The sequence below is a fragment of the Mastigoproctus giganteus genome, chromosome 3 (assembly GCF_048544385.1).
Source record: "Mastigoproctus giganteus isolate SK-2022 chromosome 3, ASM4854438v1, whole genome shotgun sequence".
In the NCBI taxonomy this organism is placed as follows: Eukaryota; Metazoa; Arthropoda; class Arachnida; order Uropygi; family Thelyphonidae; genus Mastigoproctus; species Mastigoproctus giganteus.
The window spans coordinates 203,955,693-203,981,385 of NC_143577.1; the positions used below are offsets into that span (position 1 = coordinate 203,955,693).

General features: G+C 37.6%; 1 protein-coding gene across 2 annotated transcripts in view; it reads left to right on the top strand.

The window, feature by feature from the left end:
* Positions 1–2,903: 2,903 nt before the first annotated feature.
* Positions 2,904–25,693, top strand: part of LOC150088616 (uncharacterized) — a 345,392-nt gene continuing 322,602 nt past the window's right edge. The window contains exon 1 of one of the 2 annotated variants that reach the window (XM_090369593.1): positions 2,904–2,965. The gene's annotated coding sequence lies outside the window, so the exon portion shown is untranslated. Of the gene's footprint in view, positions 2,966–21,185; positions 21,294–25,693 lie in introns of those variants that run through there. The other variant, XM_090369592.1, reaches the window with a different exon arrangement.

The following is a 25,693-nucleotide window of genomic DNA, read 5'->3' on the forward strand; positions in this document are numbered from 1 at the left end:
GAAAAAAAAAAAATTCTGGTCCTGAAGAGGAATAAATATGCGCCACCATCAGTAGTCATGATAAAAGTGTTATCAATTGTCACATGCTTAGATTGCTTGTATCCTACAGTCGGTTCCAAAAAAAAAAAAAAAAATAGCAAATAAATGTATAAGTATATAGTAGTGGGCAAAAAAAGTGTGCTATTGTTTATTTAAGTCCATACAACAGCAACGTTTCCAATATAAACCAATATTTCGGAGAAAGACTTAACAAGTATACAAAGATTCGTCGCTATACTTCAAGAAGAACAGTAGGAGAAATATATAAAGAACAGTTCGCACATTAAAATATTATCATATTGAGGTAAAACACTAACATTAAAATCAGCTACAGGTCTTTATGCTTGAACCTCGAGAAAATAGCATCTTCGCTATTCAAAGAATCTCCAAAAGGATAATATTGCTTTCGGATATTCATATTCTTCGTACTTATCAGAAAGAGACTTGTAAATGTAGATAGAACGTCATTTATCCCTTCTGTAACATTCCCTCGGACCAAGATAGTGTAGATAACAAAGCATCTAATTATAACAAGCTTACTGATAATAAAATGTATTTAACGTTACAGTGTTTCCTGGTTGGTCTGGCAATGATGCGTGAATTCATGCTTCAGTGACTTGCTGGAATATCATACCACGGTGATGTTACTTTGATAGAAATCCCACGCAGGTAAATGTTATTAGAGTTGGCGCAAACCAAGTAGCAATAGGTGTTGCCCAACGACACGTATGTATGTTGTTGGCTGAACAGAGTATTATCGGGATTGCTGAAGGGACAGTTAACTCCTTTAGGAATAAACGTTCATGTTAGTGATAAAGCTTTCCTTCAAATCATACACGCTCATGGAAGGAGTAAGTGTCCCTTCCGTAATCCTGAGATTGCATTTGATTTCTATAGTGCGTTTGTTTCCTTAGATAAATTTCAATGGATGTGGGTAAATTTTAATGTTATTTTTACTCTTATTCTACAGCTTTTATTCCACGACAAATTCCCAATTTATCTTCCCTTCAGATGACAACGCTGACTGTTCCACCCACCTCCACCGAAAACATTTCTTATAAATGCTCTTATTTCAGACACGTGCGACAATGTGTGGCTTTCCAGCTGCTTTATGTTGGAAGATGAATGTTCTCATTTTGCTTGGATCGTAAGCGATTTGAAGAAATCACTCACGATCCCTTAAAATACATCCGTAATCATTGTCATCAAAACCACTGGAAGTCAAGTGAAGACCAAATCCAAAAAAAGCATCTATAAAATCGTAATTTTTAAATATAGTTAATACAAAGGGACGTTTGGTTCTCAGCTTGTGTTTGAGTTCGGTTATTGGGTACTGTAATACTTAGAAAAGCGAATAGTACTACTAATAAAACTAAAAATATTATCCAAGTGCTTTATTAGTCTACAAAAATCTTACTTTTAGAAAGCCAACTTTCGCAGACCTGGACTGGGAACATTTGGCATAACAAAGGCCTTGATGCATTTCATAATTCACTTCTAATGTTCCTGGCTTTATATACAATCAGGTAGCACAATCTAGTGGGATGGGATTTTAACCTTTTTCAAAAACATTCCTTCTATAATAAAAGGAAATGAAAACCCCGCATTAAGATCCTAATTTAAAGACAGTTTAGAATGAAAGCACGCAGTTAAGAGCCCATCCAAGCCCAACAGAAGATATTTCGCCAGTAATTAAAGTAATTCAATGAAGGAACTGTGCATTCAACACTCTCATTTAATTATTTAAGTAAAGTATAGCAAATTTCATTATTAGAAAATTTAATTAAGTCCATTTTCGAAACCAGTAGCAGAAGGAGTTTTACAAAAAGATTGATCGCTTTATTCAAGATCTCTTGCTTGGACTGAACTGGTTACCAACATCAAGCGAAAAATGAAATTAAACCGCATTTTGTATGATGAAATATTAATATGAATGTAAATATCGTTGTATAAATGTCCCTATTTTAAAATTAACATTTTTAAATAGGGACATTTATACATCCCAATATAAATACAAGTATAATACATTATAAACGTAAATATTGTTGAATACGTTTGAACCACCGAATAAAAAACAAAACAAAAACTGTTTATATTGTAGGCAATTGCACTGCGTATTTAAACACATTTCAATAAATCCTATCTTCAGTACATAACATAATTCGAAAAATACTGAAACAGCTGCCATATTACTTAAAATAATTAAATTAAAATTAATTACAAATTACAACTGTGGACAATAAAAGCCAAGCTACCAGCTCAATGGCGAAACTACTGTACTGCTGGAGGAAGTCAGGGGCTTTCAGAAGAGTCAGGGAATGTCTTCTGTTCACCATTGACTTCCTAAAATTATGCAAAGTTCTAAAACTATATATATATAGTTTTGTTTGTTTGTTTTCTTCTTATCTGTCAATTTCGAGATCACCTGATTTGCATATAATCGATTATGGCCATCACTACTCTATAACCAACCAGTCAATCTCGGAGGAGAATATCTTTTACCTCCAGATTTTTCAAACTATAGAATACGCGTGCAATTTACAGACACAATATACTGACGCCTCCTGAACTTAGTTACATCTGCTGAACAAGCTACTCCTATCCTCAATTACGTCATGATTGGCGCAGTGCTATGCAGAATATCCACTGGAGGTCAGATACGGAGAAAGCGCCACCGAATACCAGTACCATAGTGGCAGTAAGAACACGTCAGAGAGTGCTTAACACCTGGCAACCCACTTCTGCAAAAAGCCGATGTTGATGTGGGGTGTTACTGTACTCGAAAAGTTTTATTGTACACAGTGTAGACCTTTTTATACAGTGATTTTAATCTATATTCTGATGTGAGTATCAACGCCCAGATTTTTCAGTTCTGCGATCTCTACTATTTCGTTATTTTAAGGAATTTTAGCCAGTGTTTCTCAAGGTATGAATGTCATCGATCTGTCTGGCTTCAGCTCTTTGTTCTGTGGAAGTTTTAGAACTCTGTAACATTGAGTATCTGATAAAAGAATCGCTGTATTCGTTACGAATAATAATTATTTTAAAACAATAAATAAAACTAAACAATTTTAAAAGTATAATTCAAGTTAAAGCACATATTTTCGTATTCTAAATCAGATTTTTTCAGAGTTTATCCATTTCAGGAAACTTTTGGAAAACCGGAACTCGGCTTCAATTTAACAGTACGATAGAAATGGCGAACGCCCCAAAAAAGACATAACTGTATTCCCTTTTTCCCTCAACTTCTCACGAGACTGGAGCCTTGTTTTATTAACGTCACACTGCTACAAAGTTCTTGATTTTCCCATAACTGGCTGCTCGCTGTACGGCTTCCTTCCTCTCTCTCTCTCTCGAAAGCCAGCGTAACCCAAGCCCGTAATTCGCTACAATGTTCTTTAAGGTTCATTTTGCGATCCTCTGCTCCGTTCTCCATCTACGACACAATCTTATTACAGAGGCATCGCTTAGTGCTTTCTTTGCAAGTGTTTCGGAAAGCGACGAATGCAATTAACTTACCATACTCAGAACCCCGTGTTCATTCCTCTTAAATAAATATTAATTACGTTGTGGAACATCGGCACGAACCTTTAAGCACGTTTTTTTATACAGGTCAGTACACATATGGCGCGTAGCGGGAGCGGAAAGACTGATTCCGAGTCCCCAGTCAATCATAGGATGAAATCCTCTAGTCCGCGTGCAGCGCAGCTTTAGCTGCTTGCCCAAGAGGATCAGCTACAAAATAAAACTATGAAAATTTGCTGAAAACACTAAGCGCAAACTTTATTGAAAGTGCAGATATTATTTTGGAACATCGCCATTGCTCTACTTTCCATTTCAGTAAATTATTAGAATATATTCTTATTTAAAAAAAGAATAAAGGGGTGGCTTGCGACGGTATCATAACTACGGAAAATTAGGTCCACCGTAAAATTAAATCATTGACCCTCGTATTCTTTCAAACTCTAATGTTTGGCACTATGAAGCCAATCATCAAGGTATCTGGACACACTAAGGTCTGTACAAGGTACAGGTATCTAGTCTGTAGAAGATAGATACTACACTTGCTTACTTGAAAGACGATTTCCTGATAATAGCTGATGCCGTATCCTGAATTCTACTATGAACCAAGCATTAAAGGTAGGCAAATGTAAATATTGTTGAAATGGTCTAACAATTTCAACAAATTGTCTAGCTGTGGTTTGTTTTCGATTCAGCGTTGAGGCAGTTTAGACTATGTGTCGATATACTATCTGTAAGTTGAATGCCTATAACAGTTCTCTACTTGCTGGATGAAATACACGAGTTTCTGGAAGGACAACCACGCTACCCTCCCTAGAGGCCACTAAATCGGCCATGGGATGAAAAGAACTCGTAAAAGTTTCTTCTGCCTAGACATGACTGAAAACCTAGGTCTTTTCCGCACTGTGGAAGGGACAGTGATCTAGCACTGTGCTACACATGACGCCTGGGATGTGTCTACTCCATGAAAAAGATTAGAGCACAAGCAAAGGCATTTAAAGCATTGGACACCGCTTTTTGGGACCCTTGTGGGGGAGCAAAGTGACTACACTTGCTTATACGTATACATCGTTACTGTAATGAAACACCAGGCCACAAAGAAAGTCAAAGACGGGATGAATCCTTCTTCGTCATATTGTGGTAGTTCAGATCTCATCTTCCATTACTCTTATTTATTTTGAAATCTTTATGGGCTAAGGGCCGTTCTTGATCTGATTATGTGAAAACAGCAGTTTATCGCTGGCTACTTCACAATGATATAACGACATTATTTCGCAGTGGCATAAAGGTTGGACCGAGAATACTGTACTAAGACTATGGAAACCGTGGTAAAATTTGTGCAGAGAATCTGGAAAAAATAAAAAATAAATGAATGTTTAACATTAGGATAAAATGCGAGATGCCTTGAGAAAATTTTCATTTCAGGGCATAGATACAGTCTCTGAAGAAAGAGAAAAACAAATTCTAGAAAGACTTTGGACAGAAATGAAATGAATATAAAAGATCTGCTAAAAGTAGATCCAATGAAGAAGAGAAATGAGAGAAAGATTGGTGAAAGAGCGACAAAATAATTGTAGCTTTTGTTATTTATCTGGTTATTACAGCCGAATGAATGAAATAAAAAAGAAACTTTAATTTATAAGAAAAGGAAGCCCAAAATTAATACCCTCGGAAACAGACGTTGAATGTGAAATTAGTTGACCATCATTTTGAAAGAAGGTTTCCTTGTCGCTCGCTCCACATCAATCCAGGATTTTGTTCTCTTTAATGCATCATTTTTATTTTTCGAATACTGTATTAATTTTAACGCTTCTTCCTTTGCCCTTAAGGATAGCAGCGTGGATATAATCACACCCCACCCCACACCAGATGGAAAAGATCTGAATTCGGATCCCGCCAATGACACGGTGAATTTTTATCGATTCTTTTCTCAACTCGGATGAGTTAGTCGGTCTCAGGCAAGAGTTGCGTGGTTTTATCTGCCAGAAGCTCGAGTTTTCTGTTTCGTCTCATAGCCTTAGTTGCTTTGGGACTTAACACACTCATATTCATGCTTCTTCGTCTGCAAATTTTACTAGTAGGTAAGTGGATGTGTGGAGCTTATAAAATAATTTTGAATTATTTGGTAAAAAGCTTTCGAACAAAATGTGTGAAGTATTTATTTTGTACACTCAATAAACGAAGAGAAAGCTGCAACTGCTCTTTCTGAGCGATTGTCGGTTGATTATATTCCCTCGATATCGGAGAAAATTGCAATAAAGATTCAATCAGATGGATGCAATAATTTGTATGATTCTTGAAGAGCATCTTCACTGGACCTTCTACATAATTAGTCACCAGATACAACTTGGAAGAGGGTAGTATACTGAGGTTAAAAACGAACCGTTGCAGTAGAAGAATCAGTGGCTCTGACAGTGATTTTTCAGAGCTTTCGCTAAGACAGAATTTAAGACGAAGGGGGCATAAAAACAAAACAATATCATAAATGTGGAATAAATTGTATATTAGAAGTTACAGTTGGTGGGATCAGAAAGATATAAACATTTAAATGAAAAATAACAAAGAAGGACAAGCGATGAAAACGATATGTTAAAAGCAGGTTGATCGCAATTTAAACGTCATTCATAAAGGATGTCATGTGAAGCAATATTTGACCCGAAAAAATAGGACTCTCACCCATGTGTTCACTTAAAAAGATTACTTGCAAGATAAAAGATAAGATGAAGCCTTACGAAAGTCAACAGACTGCATGAGAACATAACAAAATTTCTCAAATGCCAATGAAGATTAACATGGAGTATTCATATACGGGTTTATTATGTACCCAGTGCATTGTGCACTCGGGTACTGAATAAACCAAGTAGGTCCAATTTTGTTTCTTCTGAAATAAAGAAATAATAACATTTACAAGAAAACGGAAGAAGCGCTGGCTTGGCTACACAAATTAAAAATACGAAAATAATATCTGACGCTCACACCCAACCCATCGAGTATTGAGTTATTTAGGGTGGCGCAGTCGACTAATTTCTTGGGAGCTGTTCTTGCAACTACACACAATAATTAATAATTACATTTATAATTTGCTTTACGATTTAAAACTTATAAAGCTATTTGTTCAACTCCTGGTCGTCACTTCAGTTACGTCTGAATAATATTGTAGTTTCGATCTGGAATAATTTTAAACACATCAACATAACAAAAGCATTTATTTATTGCCATCTTTGTTGTATTTCCGTGGTTTACCTGTATTTTTACTCATTCTGTGAATGGTGCATAACCTTGGTACACGGATTTTTTTACTGCTTCCTGATGATTAACACTTAATAAGTCCCCAGAACACTGCTCTAGTTCCCCCTCCATTTTGGAAAATCCTTGGATTGTCACTATGCGAAGTGTTGAAAATTTTAATTCTACTAGCAAGTTTTTGTCTCTTAAAGTACTTTTAATGAATATGCACCATTCAAACATACGATATATAAAATGCGCCACTTTAAAATTGCAGTTTGAGACTTAAACCTCAGCAGGTTTTATGAAATTAATTTTGTTAAGCTTCTGAGAAAAAAAAAATTTGTAGCTATAAGAAATTCCCACAAAAGTGAACATGCGAATGACATCTTGCATTCACATTCCGAACTCATAGCTTACAGCATGCCTCTGTGTTATTCACTCTGCACACATGTTCACCCATGGGTGACCACTCCACGTATACTTGGATACACTGGAGGCTATTTGTGTACAGTAGTCCGGAGACTGGCTGACTCGGACAAAATTGCAACTTCCAAATACAGGTACACACCTCCCCCTTAGCTTCACTTTAGTAGTAATAAGAAAGAAAACAGGAAGGGAAAGGAAAGAAGATTATTGATCATTCTACCATGTAATTCATCTATAAAAGAAAGTAAAGACAAAAGGGGAAATATAGTTCACCTTTGAATTATTTCGTCAGAATTATATCAAACTTCTCCTGTTGTAATTATATTACTGCTGTAATGAGTTTCTGACGCGCATAATGCCCTACTACAACCAACCAGAAATATATATAAGGATGCTATATGTGTGCAATTAACTGAGAATGAGCAAGACTAAAGGTTTAATTGACTTTGAACATGGAGTGGTAATAGGCACAGACGCCCTGGTATGAGTATCTCAGAAAATGCAACCCTACTGGGGCTTTCTTGTACAATTATATATCGGGTATATCGAGATTGATCCAATAACAAAATAACAACTAGCTAACGGCTATCCTTTAGTCGGAAACAACTCCACAAGTCTTGTGCAAGGTAACAGAAAGTCTATAGTCAGAAAGTCTATACCCAGTAAAACAGCAGTTACCAAAAAGGCATTTTGATACACCTGAGTAATAGCGAATAGAATTCCCCCCCCCCTTTAGGGATGGGGGGACTATTCGCTATTATGCAGGTGTATCTAATAAAGAGCCACTAAGTGTATATACAGAACACTTCTTAATTAACTACACTCCTCTGGGAGGATGATTTCTGAGGATAAATCTATGTCAAAAATATCCGGTTAAGATAGGCTACCTGAGGTTTTGCATTTGTAAGCTAAATTTAATAAAATCAGTTAATTAAGATGACAAATATGAAGTGAATTTTGGCATTTATAATAGATATTCTGAAATAAATTATTTTAAAATAAATAAATTCCACGATCTTTTCAAGTCCGAAGGCCATATATCTTGTCTCCTCCTGTCAAAGTATTTCTTTGTTTTAATTGAATATCTATACAAGATATCCAATTAAAATATCTTTTCAAGCAACGTAGCAACGTATTTTGTCTTTGCACATCTTTTGTAATCTGGTTTATATTTGCATTAGAATACCTCTTTTGGTCTAGAGAAGTGTTCCATATACCTACAACAGCAATTATTAATGGACTAGAAACGAGGAGGCAGAGTATCGTGGAGTGCTCTGCCATGGGTATTGGATTTCTTATCACGGCTCTACCACCCGCTAGAGACGTCACGGTAATTAAACACGAAGTCCTAATTCACGCGAGCTGTCCAGTACGCTGACGTAATTAGTTTAGTTTTGTAACGTTTTGATTTCAACGAACTGTACCAGTGACACGGATGCTTAATTACGTTAACGGTGATGGAGTTGGCCTCTGATTTATCGGGTCTCCAGAAAATCGCAGCTCCTGTTGTGTGATGAGTAAGAAACAAAACGAACACACCTTATACCCAGATGATTCTGATTAAGTCCATAATCTGTGCGAAGTGTTCAACGAGTTGTATTGTTCTCGGTATTGCGAAAGACAACTCAGGCTATGAGAAGTCAGCTGTGGATAGCTCGCGGAATTAGGACGATGCCTTTAAATTACCGTGACGTCTCTGGTGGGGGCTTCCCAATGAGTTATTCCGGGTGTTTCAGCCCGCACAACATGCAGATCGGCCCATAAAAACATGCTTGTACTGACAAATAAGCATACAAATACAAGCAAAACTTCTGGTGTGTAAAAAAATTATTTTATTTTATTTATTTACTTATATTTATGTTTATTTATATATATATTTTTTTTTTCACCTCTGTCTTACACCAGAGCCATCTTGGGTAGCACAGCGATTATAATTATCATCTTCCCATAGCGGTGAAAAAGACCTGAGTTCAAATCCGGTTAATAACGCGAGGAATTTTTATGGACCTTTTCACAACGTGGCTGAGTTAGTCCGTCTCAGGTGAGGGTTGCACGTTTTTTCCTTCTGGAAACTCAGGTTCTTCGTCCAGAAAACAGGAAAATCAACTGTGACTGCTAGGAAATAAGGAAAAGAAACAGGGCGTCCTAGGTGTAGGCAATTCTCCAGGATAGCCAGTATTTGTTTTATTACCAAATAAATACAGTAGATAAAAATAATATGTAATTATAAAATTCATTTGTTGCTGCACGTGAGGCAGCATTTCATAAACGGTGAATCCGTGCATTTTGGACATCTCTACGAAACAGAATACGTACTTCAAAAGAATTAATTCGAATTCAGTTCAAATCTAACTGGCAATAATCAAATAGAAGTATATGTGTATAATATACAGATTTATACAAAATATGTGATAAAAACATTTTCTGGTAACGTATCAGAAGGTGGAAAAATAACGAGTACATCAATGAATCTTTAGGAACTTTCTAGCGAGTTCATAAAGACTGAAGATAATCCAATCATTATACAGCTCTATTACAATGAAATATTTCACTCACGTCTCCGACTGGTTCATATAAACTCCATAGGCCATCCTGAAGACCAGTCAATATTCACGTTATTACCACATTCTGTGAAAACTAATTTGAGCCGATGGAAACTACTATTGACAGAAGCGATGCGATGTTTTATTGCATCCATCCTCCCTCGATTTAACCTCAACTTATCGGGAAATGTACCTCCGCCTTCATCAGTGTTTCGTCGTTCAGCAAACTTCTACGAGCGTGAAACATCACATCCAACTCGTCATATTTCTCAACTGAAACGATATTCAAACTCATTCAGTGTTACAGGAGTTTGAATATCGCCATAAAAATGACCCTCGGAACTTATATCGATCGCTGATAAACCGAAATGGAACATTAGGCGTTCTTTTTCTATGATATATGATTTGCTGTTGTCACGTTCTATGGAATGATTTGCAATAACACGCTTTAAAAATGAAGAACGTTTGTAATCTCATACGTTCCAGAATACATTTGGAGAGTGATTCCACAAGGCTAAAGAAAAATATCACTCACTCACTATACGAATTACACTGCCCTATAAAAATATTACAGAATGTGCCTAATATACTTGGGTTAACATTTAGCAGCGATGGAAACGACAGTCTTGTGTGGCATGGATTCAACTTAGTATGAACACAAGTATTCCTGATGATATCTTTCATTCCTGTTCGAAAATTACCTTTTTATCCATTATCTGCAAGATTCGTTGGTTGCGGGAGTCTATCTCAGATGCATTTTAGATCATCTTGCAGATTCTTAACGGCATGCGTCTTCGGCTACTGTGCGTGCCATATCAAATGGTGAATATCATTGGCAATTATCTATTAATGCTGCGCAAGATTATTTTTATTGTTTGTTTGTTTTATTGTTTTTATCTTTTAAGCATAACAACCATCATTGCTCATAGCACTCTCATTTAAGCACATCAGCAACTTAGGTCATATTGAGCTATATAATATGTCTGTAAATTGCGTGTATTCTGTGGTCGATTTGCTGTTTGCCGGATGAAAAACCCTAATTTTCGAAAGTAAAAACCATGCTACCCTCGCCTGCGACCGACTAACTCAACCACGTTGAAAATACCCATAACAATTCTTCGCCTCGTTGATGGGACTCGAACTCAGGTCTTTTTCCACCTGGTGTGGAGATGACAGTGATTATATCAACTGTGCTACATACTACGGCGTTGATTAGCGAATTACAGTTCATTGGTTTTCATAATTTTGGCCTCGAACTGCTAAACAGAGTTTGCCTTCACAATGAGTTGTCTGGTACTGCACTTCTTTCAAACACATTTTTTACAGTATGGGCGGATTAATCTTTTAGAGATAAAATTACATTATCGAACGCTTAATTTGCTATTTAGATGATGTCTTGCCTTTTAAATAAATGGCATATTAACTTTTTTGTGACAGCATTTGTTTGAACGTAATGCAATACCACTGCAATTCGTTGTGAAAGCAAAGCATGTTTAGCGATCAGCATTATGTCCATTACCATTAACTAAGCAATTTAAATCCTGCTGACCACAAAAACATAAGAGAAGACCGGATGATCCTCCTAACACCATAAAATTTACTGATTATCTTATTTTATTTTTATAATCTAATAATTTTGTTTCTTGAAACCTAATTAATATTAAAATTAATAAATTAAACTTATCAATTAATATTTATCAATTTATTAATATTATAACACAACTGTAATTTAATTTGTGTAATTATTAATAAAATTAAATTAATTGTTAAATTAAAACCAAAATTAATTCAGTTGATTAATAACTTATTTAATAATAATAATTATTATAATTATTTCATTCTGTCCCTGAAAATACAGCATGGTATGTGTTTATTTCCTGTATTCTTTATGTTGAAGCGCTTTTGTCCTTGAATTTGGAGTGGTAAAGATGGTAACAATACCACTGCTTTCCAATTTTAAGCTAATCTTATAAGTCTATTATACCACATATGCCACAATATCACGAATTATTTCATTTGCCAACAACGGGCAGCGTTCCAATCAGGGCCATCTTTTGGTGTTCGCAGACCCTAGACTCTCTTCATTGGAACCCTCACTACATTATAAAAAACATATCAAAATGTCCTTGACTTAAATCTCATTTTGATGACGTTGTTAATGATTTCCCCAACATAAAAAGCCAGGGGAAAAATTATCTTATAAATCTGCGTTTAAAAATTATTTTATTATTGGAATAAAATCATTGAATTCTATTTTTTTGGGTCCCTGTTTTTTTCGTGGACCCTAAGTGCCTTAAACGCCTAATGCAAACACATTCCCCCTTTGGATATCGAAACGCTGGATTCTCTAATAAAATGCAGAGTATTATATATATATATATATATATATATATATATATATATATATATATATATATACCCTATTACATTCTCTCTCTCTCTCCAAGTAAATAAATAAATAACCGATCTTTGAGATATCGTCTCGTAGCTGTCATAAGCAGGCCTGAAATATTTGTAATGGAAGTTAAAAGGGCTATTATTATTTGCTTCAAAAGCACTTGCGACGAACTCTTTCTCTGCACAGCGGTTGCGTAACCAATCCACATAATAGCCCTATTCCGAGTTTAGTAAACCCACACTCGACTTAACTTCGCATTTTCGTCGTAGCGCGCGTGGCAAATAGCTAGCTGCATTTGGAATCTCTTGACCCCAGAAAACATAAATAAATAAATGTCCCGAAGCCAGTATGTGTTTTGCACAGCGCGTCCTTCGATCCTCTTGCGGCAGTGTTATCTCGCAGATAATTGAAGACCCGCGTCTCATACGCGAGAAAATTGGAAAAACTCTTCCCCCAGCAAGTAATTTAAAGTGGAGTTTTTTTACGTGTCTTTGCACTTTAAATGGGAACCTGCCAAACTTCAAATCATTTATGAGTTTTGCGGTAAACTGTTTTGATTATAGTATTTTCGGAGGGCGAGGGGTGTTGTGGGGGAAGAATACTAATAGGAGATTTAAAGTACACCTCAAATCCATAAAGAACACCTTCCAACTGGTACAAAAGGGGGAAATCTGTCAGAGCAGAAACTAGACGCCTGGTAGGCTTAGGATTTTGCACTGGCGTAGGCAAGCTTGAGTTATAAGGACAAATTAATTGATGATGCAAGGCAACTATCATGCTAAGCACCTGCTTCCTACAATCTTCGCCTACGTTGATAATGACTAAAGCTGAGAATGATTGCGTGAGGTCTATCTAAATGGAAACAATAAATATACTGTCCTGGTTCATCGGGACATGTGATTCTTTTATTTTCATAACCTGTAAAATTGAAAAAAAAAATTGTAACATATCTGGCCAACATGATTTTTGCCTTCACTAATGTATCACCTATTTACAGTCAATTTTTTATGCGTAGATTCGAAAATAATTCTTGAAATTTCACATTACGTCACAATTTATACATATACAGGTTTCTTGTTTACCTAAAGTACGTTTATCTTACTGCAAATTAGGGAGGTAACAAATACTTATACATGCAAACAGTAATGTCTACATGTGCTCATAAATGGCAATAATGCTGGGGAGGGTTAACGTGTTAAAGCTTGTCTGTCTGCTTCTCACATTTCTCTTTCAGTAATGGAAAGATAGATGTACTGTGAATACGTCAACAGTTTTATCCGATATCTGTTGCATACTGTTTGTTTCTTCTCTGATTTGCTTAGCATTGTATTATTAAAATGTTTACGCAGAGGCAGAAAAAGAGACTGAATCATCCTGACAATGTTTGGACTTGTGTGGAAAACAAAAACCCAGAGGAAAATAATCTACAGTATTACTAAAGAGTATATTCTTTGTTACTTTGATTGCAAGATCCTGAGTGCGATAAAGTACCATGACCGCTTGTAATATCAATCTGTAGTGATCTTGGGGTAACTGGATTACTCACTGGTCTACATGGAGGTTTCACGAAATACTTTTGTTTTCTATGCTTGTGGGATGGTCGTACAACAGAAACGCATTATGTTGTTTTGCATTTGAAAAGAGGGAGGAATTTTTATTAGGGACAAGAAATACAAAGAATATTCTCATGGTTGAACCAAAAAAAGGTCCCTCTTCCACCTTTGCATATATAACTTGCATCGATGAAGAATTTTGTTAACGCTCTGGATAAAGAAGGAACTGGATTGTGCTACCTAAGAGAAGCGTTTCCCTATTTAACATATTCATTGGGCCTCAAATGCAGAAACTTCTGAAAGATGACGTATTTGAAAGGAAGCTACAGGATCCTGCATTAACAGCTTAGCGATCGTTTTTTTTTTATTATTATTATTATCTGTTTATTCCCACAAGGAAATCACCCCGGGACGGCAAAGTGCCAGGAGGGTGCAAGTACATATCAGGGTACGAGATTTTAAAATAGCTGTGCGTGGATTCTTGGTAGAAGGAAGGAAGGTAATTATGAATCTCTGGTGTCAACTTATCCGTAATGTTATTAAAATATTGGCTGCCCAGTGTCTTTGAAAATTCGATTTCTTCACACCCAACTCATTTTTTACCACAAAATTTGGGAGATGTGAGGAGCAAGGGCAATGCTTTCATCAGGACATATCCTCCATGGAAAAGCGGTACCAATGTCCCTGGGTACTGCCATGTGGGAGATTATTGCTGGCTTATGCTGCACCAGCCGAAAAATAGAAGGGAATCACCAAGAAAGAGAAGAATGATGATATCTAGCTCAAGGCCTCAAACCCATACTCACCAGATGTGAGCCCCTGGATAATATGTGAAAAGCTTGCTAATAGTGCTGCGGAGAGATTTCGATCACTTCTGGTTTTAAAATGGATAAGACTCATTTTTTATGACATCGTATGTTGATCACTTATGTGATATTTTAAACTGGTCGTTCATTAAGCTACTAAAATATAGGTTTCAGTATGTCTTTCAATAGAGATGTGATAGAGACATAATATTGGTACTATATTTTTGGAATCAGCGTATCAATTTCCTTTAGAATCTGCAACTTTTGCTCCCGAAGTACTTTTTTTTTCTTTTAACCACGTAATCGTTGCTAGGGCCAGATTGGTAATGGCGTTGAAAACGATGCGACTGCACTGTCGATCCCTCTAAAAATATTCCTTGTCTTCATTCAATTTAAATTTTTTATTAAAAAAATAAATAAACATTTTTAAATTAAATAAAATAATACTGTATTTTTGATTTCAGAGTTACTTGATTCATAAAAACACATCCGTTATAATTTGTGGAAGTAAATATATTAAGTGTATTTTTTATATTACATAGGCCTCAAATAATTATTCGTACTTAGGGTCCTAAAAGTGTTAAGCCTGCTACTTCCCTGTGCCGGACCTCAAGGTCAAATGATTCGACTGTGTACAAAGGGTACTAGGAAAGTTTTGCAATATGACGCAACAATGAATCACAGGAAGCTGCTTGTTGCTGAATGTTGAGACATGTTCATACGTGCATAGTAGCCGCCGCGCCAAGTCGATGGGCTCAGTTATTCATTAGTAGTGAGAGTGTAAAGTGTTTGCGATGGCATCGTGGTCACGAAATGAGATAAGGACAGTTTTGCGGTATAATTTCGTGCGTGGTTTAACCATAGACCAGTGCTTAGAAGAAATGACTCTTGCACTAGATGATGATTGTCCACATTGTACAACGATATTCAGGTGGTATAGAGAATTCCAAAGGGGAAATTTCACTCTGGAGGATTCTGAGAGGCCGGGAAGGCCACGAACGTCAGTTACCGAGGAAAACGTTACTGCTGTGAGGAAAATGCTTGACGAAAACAGGCGAGTGACCTACCAACAGATAGAGGATACTTTGGGCCTAAATGCACCAGCAATTCGTTCGATTCTGCAAGATCATTTGCACGTGAAGAAACTTTGTTCTCTCTGGGTGCCGCATCAACTGACTGAAGAGCAGATGACACGACGTGTGACTTGGTGCCGGGAGATGTTAAAAAAGTTTGATAAGGGACAATCTCGGTATGTGAACAACATCGTGACAGGTGACGAGACTTGGCTGTACTATTACGATCTGCTGACCAAGGCTCAAAACAAAGTTTGGGTCTTTGATGATGACGACACACCCGTAATTGTCAGAAAATCCCGATCTGTAAAGAAGAAAATGATAGCTGTATTTTTCAAATCGAGTGGAATTGTGGAACGTGTCGTTTTGGACACGCAGAAGACAGTCACAGCTAAGTGGTATACTGAACAATGCCTGCCTAAAGTCGTTGGATCTATGAAGAACCTGCGGCCAAAGTCAAGAATGGACACCTGGTACCTCCATCACGATAATGCTCCAGCTCACCGCGCCAAAGCCTGCACCGAATATTTGACCACGACAGGACTGAAACTTCTGGAGCACCCTCCCTACAGTCCAGACCTTGCTCCCTGCGACTTTGCACTGTTCCCGCATGTGAAAATGAAGCTAAAAGGGAGGCGGTTTTCCAGTGATGAGGACCTTCTACGGGCTTGGGACAACGAGTGTGCTTTACTCCCTAGTGAAACTTGGCAGAACTGGTTTAAAGATTGGTTTCGGAGGATGGAGAGGTGTATTGAATGTAGAGGAAATTACTTTGAAAAAATTAAATAAACAAAGCTGTATTGCAAAACTTTCCTAGTACCCTTTGTATATATATATATTTTTCTTCTTTTTTAAAATGAATGTCACAGATTATGCCAATAAAAAAGCAAATATTATAGACAAAGTAGTGTAAACGCCTAGTCATTTGGCATCCTTGGGGATTGGGGGTACCTGTTAGATAAATTTGTCGGTTGGAAGAGTATTACTCTTTTAAGTGCGTATAAATACAATGACAGCACACACAACGTGGTCAGAAACCAAACTGACTATATCATGATCAACCAGTCTTTACAGAGCAGCATTAAAAGCACCAAGACATACCCAAGGGCAGATATTGATTCAGACAACAATCCAGTCATAACCGAGATCAAGCTGAGATTGAAGGCTACTAGGAGAAAGCAACCGACGAAGAAAGTTGACTTAGAGAAATTAAAAAAATCCAGAAAGGTATCAGTTAATGAAGACATGCCTTAACGAAAGAATGCAACACATCCATAAGCAGGAGGGGAGAGGAGAGTGGTAGAGTTTTAAATCTGTTCTGACTGAAACGAGCTCAGAATGGAAAATGTCTGAAGGACTGGATGACAGATGAAATTTTGACACCCATGGAGAAGCGCAGAGCATTTAAGAACTGCAATGCACTTAGGTATAAGGAGGTGAATAGACTGATTAAGAACAAAATTAAAGGAACTAAAGAGAGCTGGGTCAGATAAAAATGCAGAGAAATAGAAGCTCTGCAAGAAAAACCTGATTATTTCAATCTTCACAAAAATATTAAAGAAATTTCAGGAACTAATAGAAGGAAACAACCAAGACATGTAGACATGTATAGTATCTTATGTAGGACGGCACCTGAATGAAAGTTCAACTCTGTCTTTGTACACTGTGATGGTTACAGAGCACTGTAACAGTCCAGAAATGTGTGTAACGTTATGTTCGTGCAGTGTGTGTGTGTTGTTGTGTTGTTTAGTTGTTTCTGGCCGTTTTGTCAGGCGGTCACCTGGAAAGCCTGCCCAGTGTCCGTCTACACCACGGGGAGGTAGGCCACAACTGCGCAGGAACCATGGCCAACCTCAACAGTCACGTACTGAATGTCCAAAGAGGGTTTGGAGCTATTCAAAAGAACCCCGTGGCCGGCAACAGCGCACGCACGCGCGCGCGCACACACACACACACACACACACACACACACACACACACACACACACACACACACACACTCATTCCCAGGAGACAGGACAGCAGAAGACGAAGAAATAAAGATGAGAATAGCACAAAGTAAAAAAAAAAAAAAAAAAAAAAAATATATATATATATATATATAAGAAGAAAAAAAAATTAAAAATAAAAAAAAAACCAACCAAATTCAATTCGAAATGACAAAGGTGAGATTATCATGGAAGAATCAGAAAACTGGACATGTAGACTAAATACATAAAAGACATCTTCGCCGACAGTGAACGTGAGCTAGATGACAACAAAGATGCAGTGGTAGGGCCATCCATCCTAAGATCCGTGGTGGAGAGAGTGATTAAATCAATGAAGAATGGAAAAGCCAAATGACTTTTGGCTTTTCCCTTCAAATTGCTCGACTACAAAAAGACCGACATTCTTGTTGAATTTATTTAATAGAATTTACAAAACAGGTAACATAAAACAAATAAAAAACGTTGATGTCAGTCAGTCCCGAGGGATTAGCTGACATCAACGCTCATCACGCTTCCCAAAAAACTAAACACCAGGACTCGTGGAGACTTCAGACTAATCATCTTGAGGAGCCAAGTCCTCAAAATGCTCCTAAAAATAATTCAAAATCGGATTTTCAGGAATTGTGAGGAGTCGATGAACGATGCGCAGTTTGGATTTAGAGGACTGGGTACAAAATAAGCACTATTTTGTGCCTAGGTCATGATGCAAAGAACACCAGATTGATACCCATCTTTGTTTTGACTTTGAGAAAGCCTTTGATCGAGTCCAACACGCTAAACTCATCAAGATCCTTGAGGAGTCCGGCCTTGATGAAAAGGGCATCCGAATAATCAAATAATCAAACACTTCTACACAAACCAACTGGCATCTGTTATAGTTGATGCCAGAAAGATAGAAAACATCAACAATGAACTTGGAATGAGGCAAGGATGTGTACTCCCCCCCCCCCCCCGTTTCACATTTACTCGGACGTCATCTTCAAGAGAGCATTAGTCCTTGATCCTTTTCCTTGAAGCTCACCTTAACGCCGCAATCCGGCAATGCGACATGAAGATGGCTTACCAACCAACCTTGCAGTTTTCCACCTATATATTCTTTGTACATTGTGATGTTTTTAATTGTATTATACTTTGAGTGTTGAGCTGTATTTACTTTTTATTCGTTCACATATGTATTTTTATATTTAATTTATTAATTTCTTTTTCTTACATATTGTAATATTACTGTTAACCCCTGGCCTTGTGGCCGTGAAGGGCTTATTGCAATGTATCCATTGTATCACTGTTATTATTATTGCAATAAAGATTTCTAAATTAAGGCATATTTGTCAAAGGTAGATTGATTAACAATCTTCGCTATGCAGATGACACAGTACTTTGTACAACTAAGATGCAGGACTTGCAGATACTGCTCAATCGTGAGTGAAGAAAGTGAAAGAATGGGCCTCGGGATTAATATCGACAAGACTAAGCTCATTGTCCTTAGTGGGGCAATACTAACACCTCCCCTCGTGTTAAATGGAAGGCTGACAAAGAGAGTTGACAAAATCAAATATCTAGGCTGTTGGATCAATGACAAAAACGAACCGGATATGGAAATAAAAGCAAGGATTGAAATGGTCAGGCAGTATTTTCGTAAAATGAGACCTGCATTGTGCAATGGAAACCTGGGTCTCCACCATAGAATCCGAATGATGAGATGTTACCTTTGGTCAGTTTTGTTGTATGGTGCCAAGACATGGACACTGAAAACTAACACCTCGAAAAAACTAGAAGCATTTGAAATGTGGACATACAGAAAAATGCTAAAGGTACCATGGACAGCAAGAGTGACCAATGAGAGTGTCCTGCAGAGAATTGTAAAAAAAAAAAGAAAAACGGCGTATCTTGGACACCTGAAGTGGGAACAATAAATACGCAATTCAGTTCTCCCCGCAATAATTATTGAGGGGAGAATGGAAGGAAGAAGACAGCATGAGAGAAGACGTACATTGTAGATTGATAACATTAAGAATTGGACAGGACTGGACACCGAGCAGCTGATCAGAGCTACTAGAGACAGAGAGACATTTGCTGTGGTGGTCGCCGACCTCCGGTAGGAGATGGCACACAGAGAAGAAGAAATTACAGTACAATGAAATGCCTAGTGTGAAGTTAAATTTCTTAATCACACCAATATGTACGCCATACATTATTTCCTTTGGGTTTTTTTTTTTTTTTTTTAATATTTCCTTTTAGTGAAATAATACGACCTCCAAATCAGACAGCCTTAGAGCCCAGCTCCGGAATGAAACCTTATCAGCACTTCTACCACCTTATCTATCATAGCGCAACATAAAATTGTATATCAGCACACTGCACTTTGTTTTCATTGTGATATAACGCTGTACTGCGCATAGAAATAAAGTGCAATTTACGCGCTAAATAAAGAATACGCCAACCAATAGCGTACTCGCATTAAAATGTCCATTCTGTTACTAACCATAGTGTAACAAAGATGCGAAAGTTATTATTTTTTTTCTGACACGTATCCAACCATTATATCATTATGTGTATGGGAAAATCGCTCCCGAATTACGACCTACTTTCTCAGAAACGCGTTATGTTAAGATTTGAGAGATTACTATATAAAAAGAGCTCACAACGTAATGGCAGTCTCACACCCATACACTGTGAGCTCTCAGTTCATTAGTTATCTTAATTAAGTTTGATAAAACTTCGAAAAATTAGTTAGGTCTAGCGATATACAATACAAACTTGTATTCTCGATCCTTACTGTGTATGTACATCAAGTATGTACCAGGGTTAACAACATAATAACACAGGGATTGAGACATTCGCAAGCAGGGAGCTGACAACAGGTAATATCTGATGACTGATATCGGCAAGGTTCCCGAAACGTCACCTTAATGTACAGGAATTTAGTTTTTAACTGAATAAACTATCTTAATATTCACGTGGTATAATTAGAAAAATAAAGCCTGTAAAACTCCTGGCCATGTCGCCGTGATAAGTATTATTGTTCCTAGTACTTGTACCGTACTTAGCAGCAATAAAGATAATTTAATTTAATTTAAAGTACAATCAGAAATCTGTAAACAAGCGTGAAAAAGTAAACTGCATTTTCGAGATAGTTTTCAGATTAAATGTTTTAAAATATAAGAATGGTCAGCAAACATCTCTGAACGCTAATGATAGTAATTTTATTATGAGGAAGTGACGTAATGGTAAGATTAACTACATCGGCAAACGACGCTAAATGTCATTGAGATAAACTAATATGAATTCTGGGATTTGTGTTTTACCCTCGAATACAAACAACTTTTGTGAACTAAATTGAATTAATTTTGTCCACATTACAGCAAAACTTCAGGAAAAAAATTAAAGAAAACAACTGTAGTATTGCTATCGACGATATGGTATCACTGCATAACACGTGACCCTGACTTGCGGACTGCAGTTTAATGACCTTGAACTAGATAAAAACCTTGAGGTGTAGCTTCTCTGTAGGACCTTACGTTTCGGCTCTTATCGTTAGAGGTCAGCACCTGCTATTTTAATCTTGAAGTAGGAATAGCCTGACAATGCTCTGAACTCCAGCAAGTTTACTGAAACTTTCTTCGGTACGAGTCATGGAACAGGGCAATGGCAGCGCGCGTGGCAAAAGACTAAGCCGTATGAAAGTTTACTTCTTTGTCTTCCATATCTATAGTAAAGGTAAGTTATCTTTAGCTTTCGATATAGTTTAAGACACTATACGCGATCTTTGGTATAATTTAAATTTAGGCTTAAGTAATAAGAAGGGAGTGTTACAAAACTTACATTTTATCGGATGCGTAAATCGGTACCACGTAATACGTTACGCACCAACAGCCACATAAACATTCTGATATATTCCCGAATCCCAATAGCATCAATATTACTTCCGCGATACGGTCGATGTATCAGTAACCACCAGAAAGCTTTCACAGTTCGAAGGTTCGCTTTATCTTCTTCTCTTTGCAAAAGCCGTCGTCTGCAACAATTCTCTGAAGTCCAGTGCCACCTGTCAGTTAAGACTATCAACACGCGTAACCAGATCAATATTCGTTAAAATATTCAAACTATTGAAGCATAAAGTGTTAAGAATAAACCTAAGTTTTCTCAATAACCGGATAGCGAAAGAATTTCGATCATAGGTCACAATAAAAGATAATGAATTTACGTTCTCCAACTTCCACGTTTAAAAAGTTAGCAATGAAGTTCCAGAACACATGCATTTGATATGTGAAGTGTTTTCGTAACCGGCATCTGATGTGAATATACTTGATCGATATCACGAAAAATATTTAAAAAATAATAAATATTATTTTGAAATGGATGAAAAGAAGGGGAAGCGATTATAACCTGCATATATTTATATATTCAAGCATTTAATAAAATATTTAAATACACAACATAGTTTTTTTTGTGATTAATAAAAACAAGGTATGGGCAATCATAAATGGGATAATCTCAGGAATGTGGCTTGAACTGGATTGGTTGCTACAATAATAATGAAGGGGTCGAAGCTGTTGTTACGGGGGAGCGGTTGAATGCACTAAATTGTGTTTCGTGATTTGTGAATGGCTCCATAAAGGAACCTTTTTTAGCTAACTATTTTTGTTTAGTTCGTTGTTATTTATTATTTTATTTCAATTATTAGGGAATTTTTCTCCCTATTAGGCACACATTAAATTAAACTTTATGCTATTCATTTATTTTTACTGATCAGATTAAGATAAAAAGTTGGAGACCATTGTTTTTGTATAGCAAAAGTTAATAAATAAGATGAAATATGAATTAGCTTCATCTAACTTTCATATCAAAAGAAAGGAAAAGAAGAAGACCCGGCACATTTCTAATAAATTCATTAATAATGAGATTCACAGGATCCGCTGTAAGCCATTTTCTTTCTGGGCTTGAAGGGAAAGTGAAGTCGTTATGTTGAAATGATAGCTAACTACCGGAAAGCTAGGAGCTTTCTCAAGCGACAACTCTTTCTCTCTCTCTGTCTACCCAAGGGGAAATTCGCGGGCCTTTATTTGGAACGATCCACGATGACTTGCAGCTGTATTATCTAGGACAGAACTCTAAACTACGAGCTGGTTTTCCTGCTGGCTGTGAGAGCTTCTAACGCATTATTTAAAAAGGAAGTCAATATAGAACGTTCGAAAAAGATCCAGCGTCAACTGTGATAGCGACCTGAATCGAAATTAAAATAACGTTTCATTTGTCTAATTAGCATGCATGGTTACTGGAGAGAATCTCCAGCTGTAATGTGCATTGAAATGGTGGCGTACGTAGTTAGTTCTTTACATAGACTTATTCCATATAAAATTATATAGATAGTTCATTAAAATCTGCACAATACACTATAGCAACATATAGTTACTATATTTTATGTAGTATATAGATTTCGATTAATTCTGAACTGATAAGTGTCAGTCAGTTATACAAAAATGTACACGAAACAGAAAACTAATAATAAAAAAATAAAAAAAACATTCAAGTTAAATATGGATGACTATTTTAAAATTATCTGTTGCATGCCGGATTTAGAGGTCGGAGGCACTAGTGTAAAGTGTAAAGTGTATTTAGGGTCATACGGCACCAGGGGCTTCCCCCATCTCCGCGTTGTTTACATTGTGATGGGTGTGCCAGTTTGCTGGAAATGCCAGAGATTTAAAAGTGTATGGATATTGTTCATATGTAGTGTCGTGTACCGTTGTTTATCTGGTCATTTAGCCGCTGGACCCCTACTGAGGCCCAACGTTGCCCCACTTTCGCTCCGTGGAGGCAGACCAGGTACACCAGTATTATAATTAATTTACTCTGGCAGGTCCTGCCACCTAATTTCCTGAGATTTCAGTGGCTAGGACCTTAAAAAAAAAATTCGCACGTTGTATGTTGATCACATACATGTTTTCCGGTTTGAAGGGGTTGCATTTGAAAATTTAATGGCCGAGGAGAGGGCGAAATAATTTAGAGAAGCTAGAATTTTGGTGTGGGTCTTTCGCTGGCATAGAGATAGAGAGGGGAGGAGACTGAAGGCTAGGGGGGGGAATAGCTAGGAAAGACTGGGGTCAATAGAGTAGACGACCCCAGCATGTGCCAGTGGGGCATGCCCATGCCCCACCAGAGAGAAAGATGTGGGATGGCAGGGGGGAGGCAACAAGAAGGCTGTCGCCTCCCCCTCTGCCAGGGAAGGAAGGAAAGTGTGCCCGGCAAGGGAGCCGGCACAGGTCGCCATATGGCCTGGCAGCTGCATGTCTGCTTGAGTCAGGTCCTTGTTGTCCCATCCGTGTGTAGGTTCCTGTCTGTGGTTGTCACTTGGCAGCAGGACAGGTGCCTTAGTCAGGTCCGTAGTTGTGGGTATTTAGTCCAGTCTGTACTTATGTCTCTATCTGGAGTTATGGTCATTAGTTATTGGATCCTGGGTCCATTTGTTGGATCCGAGTTTGTCGAGTCCGGGTGTTTTTTTTTTTTTTTTTTATGCTGTTTCTTCCTGGGATGCAATCCCTTTGTGAATTGTCTTGATGGTGACTGTCCGTGCACCTTATATGGTTGTTTGCAAAGTCATATATTGTGGGCCTGAGAAAGGCTATTGTGGCTGTGGGGGCGGAAGAGTATGCCTTCTGTGAAAAAGATCTTGTGCAAAGTTTGCCAGTGCTTTGTAGCTGTGCTCCTCCTCCAATAAGCGTTCCTCTTGATTCTCTGGTACATAATGTAATTCTGTAATTAGTCGGCATCGGAGGTCTTCATAAAGCTTGCAGTGGTACATTAAATGCTCCCACGTTTCCACTAAGCCACAATGACAGAGGGCAGTATTGCTCAGTCCAAAGGTCATTAGTTTGAATCTGATGGCGGCATGGCCAGTTAGGAGGTACGTGGCCAGCAATCCTGGGGAGAGCCAGCTTGGGTATTTTGGGTATACGGCCGAGACAGTTGGGAGGAATTTTCGCGTTATTTGCCCTTTTGTTGAGTTTTGCCACCGTGTTTGCCAGGTTTGCTGAAGATGTACAGTTAGTCTTCTTTTTTCTATTTTCGGTTCGCTGGCTACATTTAATGTGAAATTTAGGCAGGTATCCGGTATGCCTCTGGAAAGGCTGTAGAGGAGTCCACTGCGTATCACTTCCAGGTCCAAGGGGAGGGCACCCGTGAGCACCTGAAAAGCGCGTGTGTACTCACTGTTTTGCAAGCTCGTGAGATAGTCAGTAAGATATACTCTATATGGTTTCTAGTTTTCTTTTATTAGTTGCAGTGGTTGCTTTCTTGTACCAGACACTGGAGGCATAGAGGATGACTGGCAGGAACACAGTTTTGTGAAAAAGAGCAAGGGTTTTCTTCTTTATGCCCCAGTCCTTGCGGGTGATTCTTGCAAATAGTGACGAGTAATTTCTGATTTTATTTCTGAGATAGTTAAGATGGGAAGTGAAGGATAGGTTTCTATCAAGGACAACCCCCAGAAATTTCATTTCTGTGGTCAGTTTGACGGTGGTTCCTTGTACTTTTATTTGGGGGGGGGAGTCTCCTGGTGTCCAGGGTTCCCCGAAGTAGGATGGAGCTTGTCTTAGTGGATGATATCTTCAGGTTATTTTCGTCAGCCCATTGTTGTAGAGTGGCGAGCGCCCGGAGGCACTGGTGCACATTTTGGACGGGCTTCCACTCAAAAAAACAGCTGTTGTTGTAGAGTTTTAGGCGCATCAGCGACTTAGTACATATTGCGCCGTATATATTATGTCTGTAAATGGTGTGTGTTCTCTTGTCGATTTGCTGTTTGCTAGACGAAAAACCCGAGTTTCCGAGGGGGACTATGCTATCTCCCTGAGACCTACTAAGTCAGCCACGTTGTGAAAATGAGCGAAATATATTTACTATATTTTTTTATGTAGTACGTATATAGATTTATATATAGTATGTAGTATTTTAAGAAAAAATAGTCAAATTATTAATGACGTGCTAGAAATACCTTTTTTTTTTCTTTTACTCAGGCATTTTTAAAATTTTTTTTCGATTTGGAATATTTTAAACACCGTTTTATCAGCATGCTAATTAATGCCGTGCTTAACGAGGTCTTCGTTTGGTCTATAAATGTG